Source organism: Canis lupus, chromosome 2, assembly GCF_048164855.1.
Source record: "Canis lupus baileyi chromosome 2, mCanLup2.hap1, whole genome shotgun sequence".
In the NCBI taxonomy this organism is placed as follows: Eukaryota; Metazoa; Chordata; class Mammalia; order Carnivora; family Canidae; genus Canis; species Canis lupus.
This window is the reverse complement of record NC_132839.1, coordinates 92,591,305-92,603,742: the sequence shown is the minus strand read 5'-3', so window position 1 is coordinate 92,603,742 and position 12,438 is coordinate 92,591,305. Positions and strand designations below refer to the sequence as shown.

Below are 12,438 nucleotides of genomic sequence, written 5' to 3'. Positions count from 1 at the left end.
CAGATGATAGAAGGTCTATGGAAAAAAGATAGCAGGATAAGTAGATAGAGAATGATTAGGGCACGTGTGTGTGTGGACGCGTACGTGTGTGTACTCCGGGGCTACATTAGCGGAGACAGAAGGCAGCTCTGGTAAAGTTTGATCTGGGCCAAGACCTTGAAGTCTGGGCTGAGGAAGTCGTCCGTGCAAAGGTCCTGAGGCACAAGTGTGCCTGCCAGGTTTGAGCACAGGAGGGAGGTTGGTGGACTGGGGGCCGAGCAAAGGTGAAGAGCAACAGGACTAGGCCAGAGAGGGACGTGGAGGGCAGATCCCCGAGGGTCCTGCAGGTCATAGGCTGGCGGCGTCCACAGAAGCTGGTGGGGGAGCACTTGGAGCAGAGCAGGGACACGATGCTTTACGTCGTAAAAGGATCACCCTAGCGACTGTGGGGATAATGGGCTATGGGGTCACCAGGTGGATAGAGAGAGCCCAGTGTGGACCGTAGGGTCCCATCAAGAGATGGCAGTGAACCACCGTATGGCTCAGCGGTCCCACTTGTGGATGGACACGCGAGGGAAGCAAAGGCAGATCCCAGGTGCTTGTCCACCAGGGTTCACGGCGGCCTCGGCCACGGGAGCCCCAAGGTGGAAACAACCCAAACGTCTGTCAGCAGATGAATGGGAGACTCGACTCTAGGAGACACACCGAGGGTCGTGGGGGGGACGGGGTGACCGGGCGACGGGCACGAAGGAGGCCACGCGACGGGGTGATGGGGGGTGCTGGGTGCTCTACGCAGCCGATGAATCCTTGAAAACTCCACCTGGAACTAATGACGTGCTACGTGCTGACCAATTGAATGTAAATAATAAAACCAGATGAATAGATAACGTGCAGCACCTAGGAGAATCGGATTCCCGGGGAAAGTGGAGCAGAGGTTGCCGGGGCCTGGGTGGGGATGAGGCGCCCAAGCCACCGTGTAATGGGTGCAGAATTTCCGTTTGCGACAACGAAAAGGTTCTGGAAAAGGATAATAGTGATAGTTGCCCAGCACTGAGAAGGCCCCTTCGTCTGCAGAAATACCCACTTAAAAATCGTGACCATGGCAAATTTTATGAATATTTTACTTCAATTGGACCAAAAAAAAAAAAAAAAAGATGCTAGTGGCTTGAACCAAGAGGCAGAGGAGGAGGTGGTGGAAGTGTTGGGTTTTGCACGTACTACGACTGTGGGCCAGGGGGATTTTCTGCTGGTTTGGGTTTACAGGTGGGGGCAGGAAGGGAGTCGGTGGTGCCGCCGCGGCCGTGGGCGGACGAGGTGAGGGGCTCGAGCTGCCCCGAGCCTGTCGGTGGCCGGTCCGGCAGGTCTTCCCTTTGGAGATCTGTAGGGTCTCGGCACAAAATGACAGGGTGGAGTGCGTTGTTTCAAATGCTTCGGTTACCTGGGCTGTGCGTCACGTGGTATTTGACCATATAGGACACAGGGACATAAACAAATACATGAATGAAATAGAGCGAGCCAGCTTCCAGGCGATGGAGCAGGAGACGTGGTGTGGGTGACGAGCCTCGAGGGGGACCTGCGGCCGTGTCGTCCGGGGCTGATCGCACCTGGAAATCAGGGCATTTTGTCCATTTGCTTTGATCGTGAGCTGGCCCTCGTTCATTTGCTGCTTCAGAGAAGGTTTAATGGGAGAGTCTCAGTCACCCTGATCCTCTTTACCTGACAAATTAGGGTAATACAGAACTCCAATCTGACCCAAGCTCCAAGTTGTTAAATACTTTAATTTTCATCTGTGTTTTGTGTCAGAAAATAATTTTAATATTAAAGGACAGCTGTAGACTGCTAATGACTTGAATACAGTTTGACTGTTTTCATGAAGTGCTCTGTGGGATGTCAGAATATTTAATTCAGGATGTTAAAAACATCCCAAAATGTCACAATAATTATATCACAGCAGGCAATTAAAACACTGGAAAATGCCAACTGACTAAGAGTGTTCCTTGTTATTTAGGAAACTATTAAGAACCTGACATATAAAGTAAAAAATGCTGGTTCTAACTTTCGATTTAAAGAGAGAATCTCGTCACCAGACACGAAACTGACACTTGATGGAGTCGGGGGTCATGTTCAAAATGCAGCTCAAGGAGGGGCTAAGGAAGAGATCGCCACTTGATCTTCAACTTCATAATATCTATATTCACACATTATAAAAAACATTGTTTGGTTTTTCATATCATACCATATGTGCTGCAATATCCTCCATACAATGGCTGTGTTAATTATATCATATGTTGGCAGCCTTCGCGGATCTGGTTTTGCCATCCTAAATTATGGGCAGTGGAATTATTCCCTGGTTCTTTGCAAATTGTACTTCTGTTAATCCTAATGGATTAACAATGTAATGCCCAAGACCAGGGGCGGTGTTTGCTTAATCCCTGAGGATTAGAGCCTCATTCTCAGTGGGGACGTTTGGGCCTGACTATGATTAGCCAGAGGGGAATATATTTAGGCAGAGGAAGGTACAGAAAACAGCGTGTCCCAATGCACCTACAGACACGCGGTCATCTTGGGCGCGGGGGACGCGGAAGCCCTCGGAAGGACTGTGGGAGGGACGGAGAACCCACGGTTCACCTGAGGCTGCATTTTGGGAAACTGTGTCCAAGTGTGAAACGGGTGACCCCAAGGGTCGACATGCTGAGGGAAGACCAGTCAACATACATCATTAACGTAATAGCTTTCGGAGAGAGCAGGAATTATTACCACCAGCATTTGTTTTTTATTTTGGGAAATATGAAAAACAATTACCTCGCCTTCGAGAAGCCTCTGTGATTAAGTGAGGTAACGTCATAAAACCCCTGCCATGATTTGCCCAGAAGAGCAGTTGCTTGAGACGTTTTGATTTCTTCTTTCCTTTGTGAAAACAGGCATCAGCACAAAGAGCTGTGGTGTAGAGATGGCATTTGGGCTGAGGATTAAAGGATAAATTGGACAAGACAGAAGAAGGAGAAAATGCCTTGGAGTAATGTCCAAAGTCAGCGGTGGAGTTTAGTGTTTATGCCACTTTGGGGCCCTTTTTAAGGAAAATCATTGCAACATTATCAATACAGAAGAACAAAAGTAAATAAGAATGAAAAAACCCCACAACAAATTACACATTAAAAAAAAAATCTGAGAAACACCACAAATATTCTAAAATTGTGAAAAATAAAGTGTTATTTTTATTAACTGTCCACCTGGCATACTGCTAGAGTGCCCTTTCTTCACTTGTTAGCTGCAGAGGTTTTGATCGTTTTTTTTTTTTTTTTTTCACGACAGTGATTTTATAATCTCTTTTTCAGAGAGAATAGGTTAATATTCAGCTGTTTCTTTTTGCATAGCAATCGAAATTTGAATTTTTAACATTGGAAATATTTTTTAGAAAAGTTTCCTTTTTAGAAAAGCTTCATGGCTCATTATTTATATGCTCTGTAACTGTTTAAGACTCTTGCCAAATTCAGGGAGACTTCGATTAAATTCCTTCCAAATATGAGCTGTAAGATTTCAGGGAATTTCACATTTTCTTGTTCAGGACTAATAGCAGCAGTAAAGTCGATGACACAGGTTAAACAGTTTGCCCTTGATGCCTGCTCTGCAGTGGAGTATTAAGAGTTAATAGATAGGTATTACCTTGACTTAAGTATTTCATGTCGACTTAGCAAGAAATTTTCGTCTTTTCCCAGTTCGTGAATCAGTCCTCTTCACGAGTTGGATTATCATAATATTCAAGAGCTTATTCATTACTTCTCTTCACAATTTATTTCTTCCTCTTGATTAATCATTTCATTTGGTATGATCTGAAAGCTTTTTGTTACAATTTGTTCTTCAAGTTCAGAATCATTTCTATTGATTTCATTCCTTTACTGCTTCTGTTTCATATTTCATTATTTTAATATGAAATTTATCAGTTATTTAAAACATTGTTTAAAATTGATAAATCAAGATACCTGTTATATGCGCCTGAGTTAGGAGTCTGTCATTCCTTACGTGGTTTTTTTTTTTTTTTTTTTTGGAAATGTCTTTCCAAATGGCAATAAAATTTGTGCATTTAAGCTTAATCAAATATTCCCATTCTCATAAAAAAGAAAAAGAAAGAAAAAAGCCTTTCGTATGCTGAGATGGTTTGCAATAGGTTTCCCATATTTGGGAATAAAGGTCCACACCAAACCCAAACTAAATATCTAGTCAACTTGCTAGATCCCCAAATACTCTAGTCATTCCAGTCGTGAGGTTTGATGGCAGGAAAGAGTAGAATAGAGAGCTGTCTTTAAAAATGAGAGTGCAAGTATCTTTTGCAAAATTTTTGAAAATACATGACTGTAGGAATCCCTTGCTAGTGCCCCTCCCAGGGCCCTGGAAGGGTTTTGTGGAAGTGGGGACCTTGAAGCTGAAGCTTCATTAGCTTGAGTGTTGTGGTGCCTTCACCCAAACGTCTTAATTTAGCTGTTTATGGTTGGGCTCTGCTCACCCCTCCAGCTGGGTCGCTCATCCCTTCCTCTCCTTCGCTGTCTCGGCCTGAGCCTCATTCAGGGTCTTCAGTTCCTTGGTTCCGCCATCCTCTCTCCTCCTGCAGGGCATCCACTCGTGATGTCCTTCATCTGGCTGGATATTCATCCTCCACATGACCCTTAGAGTCTCTTAGATTTCTGACTCCCCACGTCTAAGGTAAAGATCTTCCATATTTCCTCTCGCAGGATAATAGATTAAAAACAGTAACAAAAACCCAGTCGATGCTAATTCCATGGTATAGCGTAAGAAGAACGGTAATTAAAAATCTACATTATAACCAATTAATCTGTCATGTGCTTCCTCACCTGTATCTGCCACCAGAGAGGTGAGCGCCGTGAGGGGAGGGACTCTTGTCTTTCTTCTCCACTCTAACTCCGTTTCTAGGCACAGTTCCGGGGATAGTCAGTAAATACTGGTTTAAATGTAGAAATGAGGGAGGTTGAGTATTCCGGGTTGAGGGAATAGTAGCAACAGAAAAGGGAGCTTAAAAGTCAGTATAAAATAGTATTTGGGAGTGTGAGCTCTGGACCCCCATGTCTGGCACTTGGATCCCAGTCCCATCAGCTGCTTGACCAGGGACAAGTTACCTCATGCCTCTGTGCCTCCATCCTATGAAACGAGGATGACCGTAGTACCGACCTCGTACAGACTCTGAAAACTAAGTAGATAAAGACACATGAAGTATTTAGAAAAGTGCCTAATACCTAATAGGCACCCAATAAATATTAGTTATTATGAACATTCATAGCTTAATCCAAGTCAGAAAGTTCATTTTATTTATTTATTTTATTTTATTTTATTTTATTATTTATTTATTTTATTTATTTATTTTATTTATTTATTTAGGAAAGTTCATTTTAAACTCCTCACCATTCAATGTTCACATCAGCCTGACGTTTAGGAGACATGAGGTCACTTTAGGCTGGTAATCCTCAGAGATCATCGGTTCATCCCCTCATTTTACAGAGGAGGTGCTTTAGTGCCCAGAACCTGGGACTAGAATCCAGAATCTTCCAGATCAAATGACAGCAGGGAGTTAAAAGCCAGAGGCTTTTAACCAGGCTCGGTGGTCCATGGCTTACAGTGCTGTGGGACGTGGAGGCGGTAGTTGTGGTTTGCGGGGGCGGGGATGGTGTGCCCAGGCCTTTACCAGCCTGGCCCCCAAGGCCCTCCCAGAGCAGCAGAAAGGGTTACCGCAGATTCCTGATTTGGAGCTCAGTCCGCATTGGCTTTATTTGAACGTCTGCGTGGCTGATACAGTGAATGGAAAGCCAGCAATAGGCTTCGGGATTCTGGCTCTTACCCTCCAAGTCAAAGGGCTGCATTAACGAGCCCCCCTGAAGTGCCGAGAGCCACCAACCAGAGGAGGAAGTCTCTCTGGAGTTTGGCACAGGGGCCTATGGGGTCCTAGGAGACTGCGTATCTTGGATTTTAGAGCTCATGTGCTTGGAAGGATACCACACATACATAGTTAGAAAGAAGCATCCCTCCCCCCCCCCCCCGAATATTTGACTCCCGTGTCTGGCTTTAAAATTTATCCTAATTTACTGTAACTGTTTTGAATAGGGTTTGTCCAGTTTGATGTTGCTCAACCAAATAACAAGAGTCACTATTCATATGTCATTCTGTTAGGAAGACTACTTACCATTTCTGCTCAGAGCAATAGGACCTGATTTAAAAATACGGATTTGGTCCACTGGCTTCTGCGATTCTAACAATAATTGCGAAGGGCCCCATTTAACTCAGGGCTTTGAAAGATAAACAACTGGTTGAGAAACAGAATGGACAGTCAAGAATGAACTATGCCGTTTTGCTAAGCCCGTGTTAATATGCCGAGAACACTGCAAATACTATAAAGATAAATAGATTGGATCAGGACGGATCTGGGTCTGGATTTAACCTATCAAAGTGCTTGTTGGCAGGCGATGCTTTTTGTCAGAACGGGTAGCAGACTGTCTCTTATTTCATTTCAGCTCTGTGCATTTAAGTAAAATATACTCAAAAATATATACCGGGGCACCTGGGTGGCTCAGTAGGTTAAGCATCTGACTCTTGATTTTTGGCTCAGGTCATGATCTCAGGGTCTTGAGATCGAGCCCCAAGTCCAGCTCCATGCTCAGTGGGGAGTCGGCTGGAGATTCTCTCTCCCCGTCCCCTTCCCCCTTCTCTGGCCCATGCACATGCTCTTTCTCTCTCTAAAATAAATAAATCTTTAAAAAGTATATGTATTAAATACCTACTAGGCGATGGAAGCTGTGGTGTGCTCATTGGAGTGGATGTAAGGGTCACTAGGGTGTGGTTCTTATCTTCAAGCATCTTGCTTCTGAAGGGGGCTGGTGGAGGTCGCAGGATCTCAGCCACATAGGGATTATTTCTTTGGAGTTTTGGTTTTGTTTTGTTTTCAAATTTCCCTTTTATTTCCACATTGATTCATCCACGGATATCCTCCACTGGAGTAATTGCTTCTTGGTATTGGAATGTTTTTTCTCAGTATAGAGCAACCGTAATTGGTTAGAGTTCAGTCTTTGACCATCCAGTGGAATCGAGCTACTTTTTATCTATCGCATTAGCTATTTCCATTCTGACTTGCTATTGCACAAACCTCAGCAATGCAGGAAATGACAAGTGCCAAAGAGAAAAGACCTTTTGACTAATTTTTTTTTGTGTGTGTGTGTGTGTATGGGGGCGGGGAGGGTGCATCTTACGATTGCTGAAGTGGGAAGAGGTGTATAGTCCACCCTGGTTTGGAGCAGTAAAGAAAACACACACTCTCAAGGCTGGGTATTACCTCTGCGCATGTGTACCGTAGGGCTACGTGTGCATACCATGTGCACATTTAAATCTTGTGTTTTTCTTTTATGTCAGTTTTTTTTTTTTTTTTTACCATGTAGACAGAGCTTTTATATCATTCTTTTCTGGTCTACCTGAAATAAGCAGCAGAAATAGGGCTGATTAGGTGTGTGTCTCCTTAGAATCTCTTGCCCTTTCTTTCAGCAATAACTTCTAAGTTTTGCGTGGGGCACCATGCCTTTCCCCGGACGGGACTGTGTGGACCGGATGGGACTCCACCCATCACTTTATGGCTGTGTCTTGTCAAAGGCCTAAGACAATCCCATCTCCAGTGATTGTTCAGAGTAGGCAAGGGACTGACATGGACCCATTGGAAGGAATCCTAGATTTTGAGGGAGAGACATGGGAAACAGATCCTCTTTTCTTGTAGACTGGGTGTTTGGGGGAGGTGGGGCTGGAGCTGCTTATCGCCTCCTGGAGTTTCAAACGAAAGCCAAGAGAGCAGAAGGCAATGCCAGATAAGGATTAAAAAAAAGAAACTCTGTGCTGGCAACGCCACTCAGGTAGGTGAGCGCCTCCACGAAGCCACACCCCAAAGTCAGCCTTACCTTTGGACTTAGTCAAGTAAAAACGTTTCTCTGCTCAAGCCTGTTTGGTTTGGGTTTTCAGTCCTGCCTGGTAAAGCTCTGTAGGTGAATAAGCTATGGTTTCGGTTTTCAAGGCCCACGATTTCCTAATCTAGAAAATGAAGGGACTTTTCAAGTCTGTTATGGCTCTAGTCGTGATTCCTTCTTGAAATTCTTAAGGGTCTTCTCAAAGCACGCTGAGGGGTGATGCATGTTCTGTGGTGTCAATTTGAGTTTACTCTTGGGTGTGGTGTTTCTTTCCGTTTGGCAAATGGTTGATATTCCCAAGGCTAATAAAATCTAGGAAAGATTTATTGAAACCCAAGATTTTGATTTAGAAATAGCTATGATGTCATCCTTTGAAACATTAATAAAAACGTAGAAGAACTCAGAAGTCCGCATGAGCAAGGTTCTATCCGTCTGATGGGCATCTGTGCACTAAGTCCATGTGTTACGTTGGTACGAAATAATTTGTACTTTAGCATTTAAACGTAGCTCCGTCCACGATGACCAAGGTGGCTTCAAAAATTCAGCCGTGAAGATTATGGTGCTTTATTGTAGTGTTAAGCAGAAATAATATATATTTTTGAAAGTATTATTCTAGACATTGTGCAGAGAAAAACATGTTCTTCCCTGGTTGGATGTATAGGAAATAGACCGGTTGTTACAAGTGTGACATTAGATGCTGAACTGAAAAAGGGCTGAATGATGGGGCAAGGGACACTGTAACACCATACCTCTCCTCACAGAAGAGAGCTGACCCTTCACGATTGCCAGGTGGGGATGCTGAACAGAGAGGGGCAAACTGCCAGTTGCTTTATGGCCATCCTTGGTGAGTGTGAGATTTTATTATATTTGATAAAATGGCCTGAATATCCTATTTAAACTCTCATGACAAACATTTGGGAGTGGTTTCGAGAAAGCAGGTTTTTTTTACAGTGCCCTGAACACACCAGGGTGTTCCCTATTTCCACGCTTTTGGCGACGTGGCTCTGAAATGTCCAAATGTCATTTTCAGACCTGTTCTGAAATGTCATTCTTTGCATTCTTTGCCCAGTGGGTCCCTCATAACTTGCAAGAAACAGTGCGTGCGTTTGTTTCTCCTGGCTCCTCCTGCAGGCCTTGGGCTGCCCTGTCCGTGGCCCGGCCACTGCTGGCCCGTCCGTGTGTTTATGGTGGAGGCCGTCAGGGCTCCCCGGCACCCTCCGGCACCCTCCGGCACCCTCCGCCGTCTCTGCCGCGGGCCTGGAGGAGCGCACACCCTGGGGCCCCTGAGCGGGCCTCCCCTGTGCCCACGGCGGCTCCCATTCCCAACGCCTGCTGATGACCGGGCGGTGCATAGGGTTGTCACCCAACCCTTGGCTCTGCTGGTGCGTGTCACCCTCTCGACCCGTGGGTGCGGAAACCGAGGCCCCGCGCGGCCACCGAGCTGCCCAGGGTGGGATGCCCCAGTGAGCGGCAGCGCGGGGGTTCAGTGGGTGCGCGTCCCTCTAAATAATCCCCCAACTTTCCTTTAAGAGTCATTTAAAATTTTTTCTAAAATGCTTCCTTTTAAACATTCCCTGACCATTCCCTTGAGGGCTCTGTTTCCTGCTAGATTTGTGCTACCTGCTTCCGTCTGCAAAATCAAATAAGCCACTTTGTGCAGCTCCTTCCTCAGGAAATCTGGAAAACGGAGCTGTTCTTTCTAGGAACGCTGGCCATTCATCTCTGGCCGCGGCGCTCCACTTCCCGTTTAACCCCTGCGGCCCCCCTTGGGCTGCGGACCCCGGCACACGCAGCCCCAAAGCACGGCGGCCTTGCAAGGGGGGGCTCGACAAAGAAGCTTTTTTCAGTAATTGAAGCCAAACGTTTTGAGGAAAACGGTCTAATTCTCGCTCGGCTCTGCCAGCGGAGGTCCGGCCCACACCTGCTCGCTCGCCCCGCGCGCCCCAGCCCGCCGGCTGCCTGCACCTGCGAATTCGGGGGGCTGCACCGGGCCTCGGCAGCAGAGGAGCGAGCCAATCCGGGGGGTGCGCCTGGGGGTACACGGACCTGTGCCCCAACCCCCCACCCCGTAACCGTTGGTTCCCTTTTTGGTGAGAATTGTTATTTATTTATTTATTTATTTTTGGTTTTCTGATTTTTTTTTTCAGGGGAGAGAGCATGTCAAGCAGTCTCCCTGCCGAGCGCAGATCCCAGCACAGGGCTCGACCTCACAACCCCGGGATCACGACCTGAGCGGAAATCAAGGGTCGGGTGCTTACCTGATGGAGCCACCCAGGCCCTGCCTTTTATTCTGCCAAAAAATATATTTCTTAAAAGCGATTGTAGCATGGGTACAAGGCAGATCATTTTCTTAATGCCTCAGCTTGGCAAAAGGAAAATGTCTTAGAAATCCCGATTTCATTCACCTTGATTTTTTTTTTAAGATTTTATTTATTTATTACTGAGAGACCCACAGAGACACAGAGAGAGGCAGAGACCCAGGCCGAGGGAGAAGCAGGCTCCCTGCGGGGAGCCCGACGTGGGACTCGATCCTGGGACCCCGGGGTCACGGCCTGGGCCCAAGGCAGGTGCTAACCAGCTGGGCCCCCTGGGTTGCCCCCACCTTGATTTTTAAACAGATTGTAGGAGGCCGTGAAATTCCAGGGCCCCGGCACAGTCCCCCGCCCCTTTGCCCGGGCTCTGGGCCATCCATAAGGAACCTGTCAGGAGGAGGAGGAGGGAAGGCTACTGCGCTCACGGCGCTCTCCTCGGCGCAGCCTGTGTCACCTGCGGGCTTTTCCCTCCCTCGGGGTCAGGACAGGGGAGGGCGTCGCTAGCGGCTCTGAGGTCCGGGCCAGGGCCTGGGTCGCCGGGGGCCGAGGACGGTGGGGACACCCTTGTCCTTCAGCAGGACGGACGGGGCCAGCCTGGGGGCTCAGCTGCCTGAAAGCAGACTCAGGGCGTGGAGCCCGGCAGGCGCTGGAGGCTAAGAAGCGCGTCGGGAGATCGAACCTCATACTTCCTGAGAGCTTTGCATGCCCTGGGCGCAGTTTTAAGTGTCCTGCACGTGTGACCCGACGGCCCGTCCAGTTCCAGAGGCGCTCAAGGTCTGTCAGCACCGCCTTCACTCCCGGCGGAGGACGGGCCGCGGCGTCGGGGCTCGGAGCATCTGGGGGGGCTCCCCGCCCTCCTCGGCCTTACCTGTCCCGCAGCAGGTGCCTGGGGGAGGCTCCCCGCCCTCCTCGGCCTTGCCTGTCCCGCAGCAGGTGCCTGGGGGGGGCTCCCCGCCCTCCTCAGCCTTGCCTGTCCCGCAGCAGGTGCCTGGGGGGGCGCGGCGCCCGGTGACCCCAGGACACGCACTGCGAGTGGCCCATCACCTGTGGCCGGAGGGACATCAAGGCCGACGAGCAGGGTGCTCAGGCAGCAGGCGCTCAGTTTTCTCCGACCACAGAGATATTAGGAAAAGATATTTATAGCTGACCTTTCAAGATTAATAACACTTGTGGAAGAGAAACCGTGGTAGTCAACATGATTAAAAAAAATCCTGAGCACTGAAGGAAAGAATTATTTTACTGTTTGTAGTACAGTTTGTTACATTTATTAAAAATTTAATAAAATGCATGTGCCCATCTATCACACTTAAAGGACTGCTAATAATGCAAATCATTCCACTTTGCTTCTTTAAAATTGAATGACTCCCAGTTATTTTGATGTTTTCTTAAAAATATGTGCATTTATCCCATAATTTGAGAAAGTAAAATTCTGTAACAATCAGTTAATTGGAAACTCAAAAACGAATCTTTTAGGCACATTAAAATGAACTGCTAAGGCATTCATGATTTTAAATGTTAGGAAATAAAAATAGAAAAAAACATAAGAAATTTACATGTTCCTTTTTCTTAACTTTTGATCTTCCCCGTCCTTCCTTTTGACTCTGTGTTCGATTGACCGTCTCATGTTTACATATCACATGTCTCGTGAAGATCTTCCTGGCTTATCTTTTTGTACGAAAAAGGCAAGGATTGGGAGGATCCATTTTGTCATCAAATAAATGCATTCTCGTGGAGGCGGCTTCAGTTCAAAATCTTTACACTGTAAGTAATGAAATGTTCTGTGCTTTTGCTGTACAGTGAACCCCGCCCCCCGCCCCCCGCCTTTCTAAATGGGGGTAACGTGAGTTTTGGAGACAGGTGAGGGTGAGGGCAGAGGCGGACGGGACACAGTGTGAGTTAACACTGTGGGAATATTTGTTCAAGTATGTGATGCTCCTGGTGGAAATAAAAAGGTCATTATAAATTAAGCTGGAAAACAATTTAAAATAGTTTTGTGAATATAAAAGCATTTACTTAATAGAAACACCTCAACCTTTTTATTTTATTTTATTTTTAACCTTTTGATTTTTAATTTAATTTTAATATTTAAAATTTTATCTGAATTCAATTGATTAGCATATAATGTAATATTGGTTTCAGAGGTAGAGGTCAGTGATTCATCAGTCTTATATAATACCCGGTGCTCGTCCCATCACCCGGGA

At 46.6% G+C, this 12,438-nt stretch overlaps 1 long non-coding RNA gene across 1 annotated transcript; it reads left to right on the top strand.

Annotated features, from left to right (window-relative positions):
* The first annotated feature begins 7,654 nt into the window (after positions 1–7,654).
* Positions 7,655–11,990, top strand: LOC140610739 (uncharacterized). The gene is made up of 3 exons (XR_012012283.1): positions 7,655–7,874; positions 8,687–8,769; positions 10,073–11,990. It is a non-coding gene; the product is annotated as an uncharacterized lncRNA (long non-coding RNA).
* The last annotated feature ends 448 nt before the right edge of the window (positions 11,991–12,438 follow it).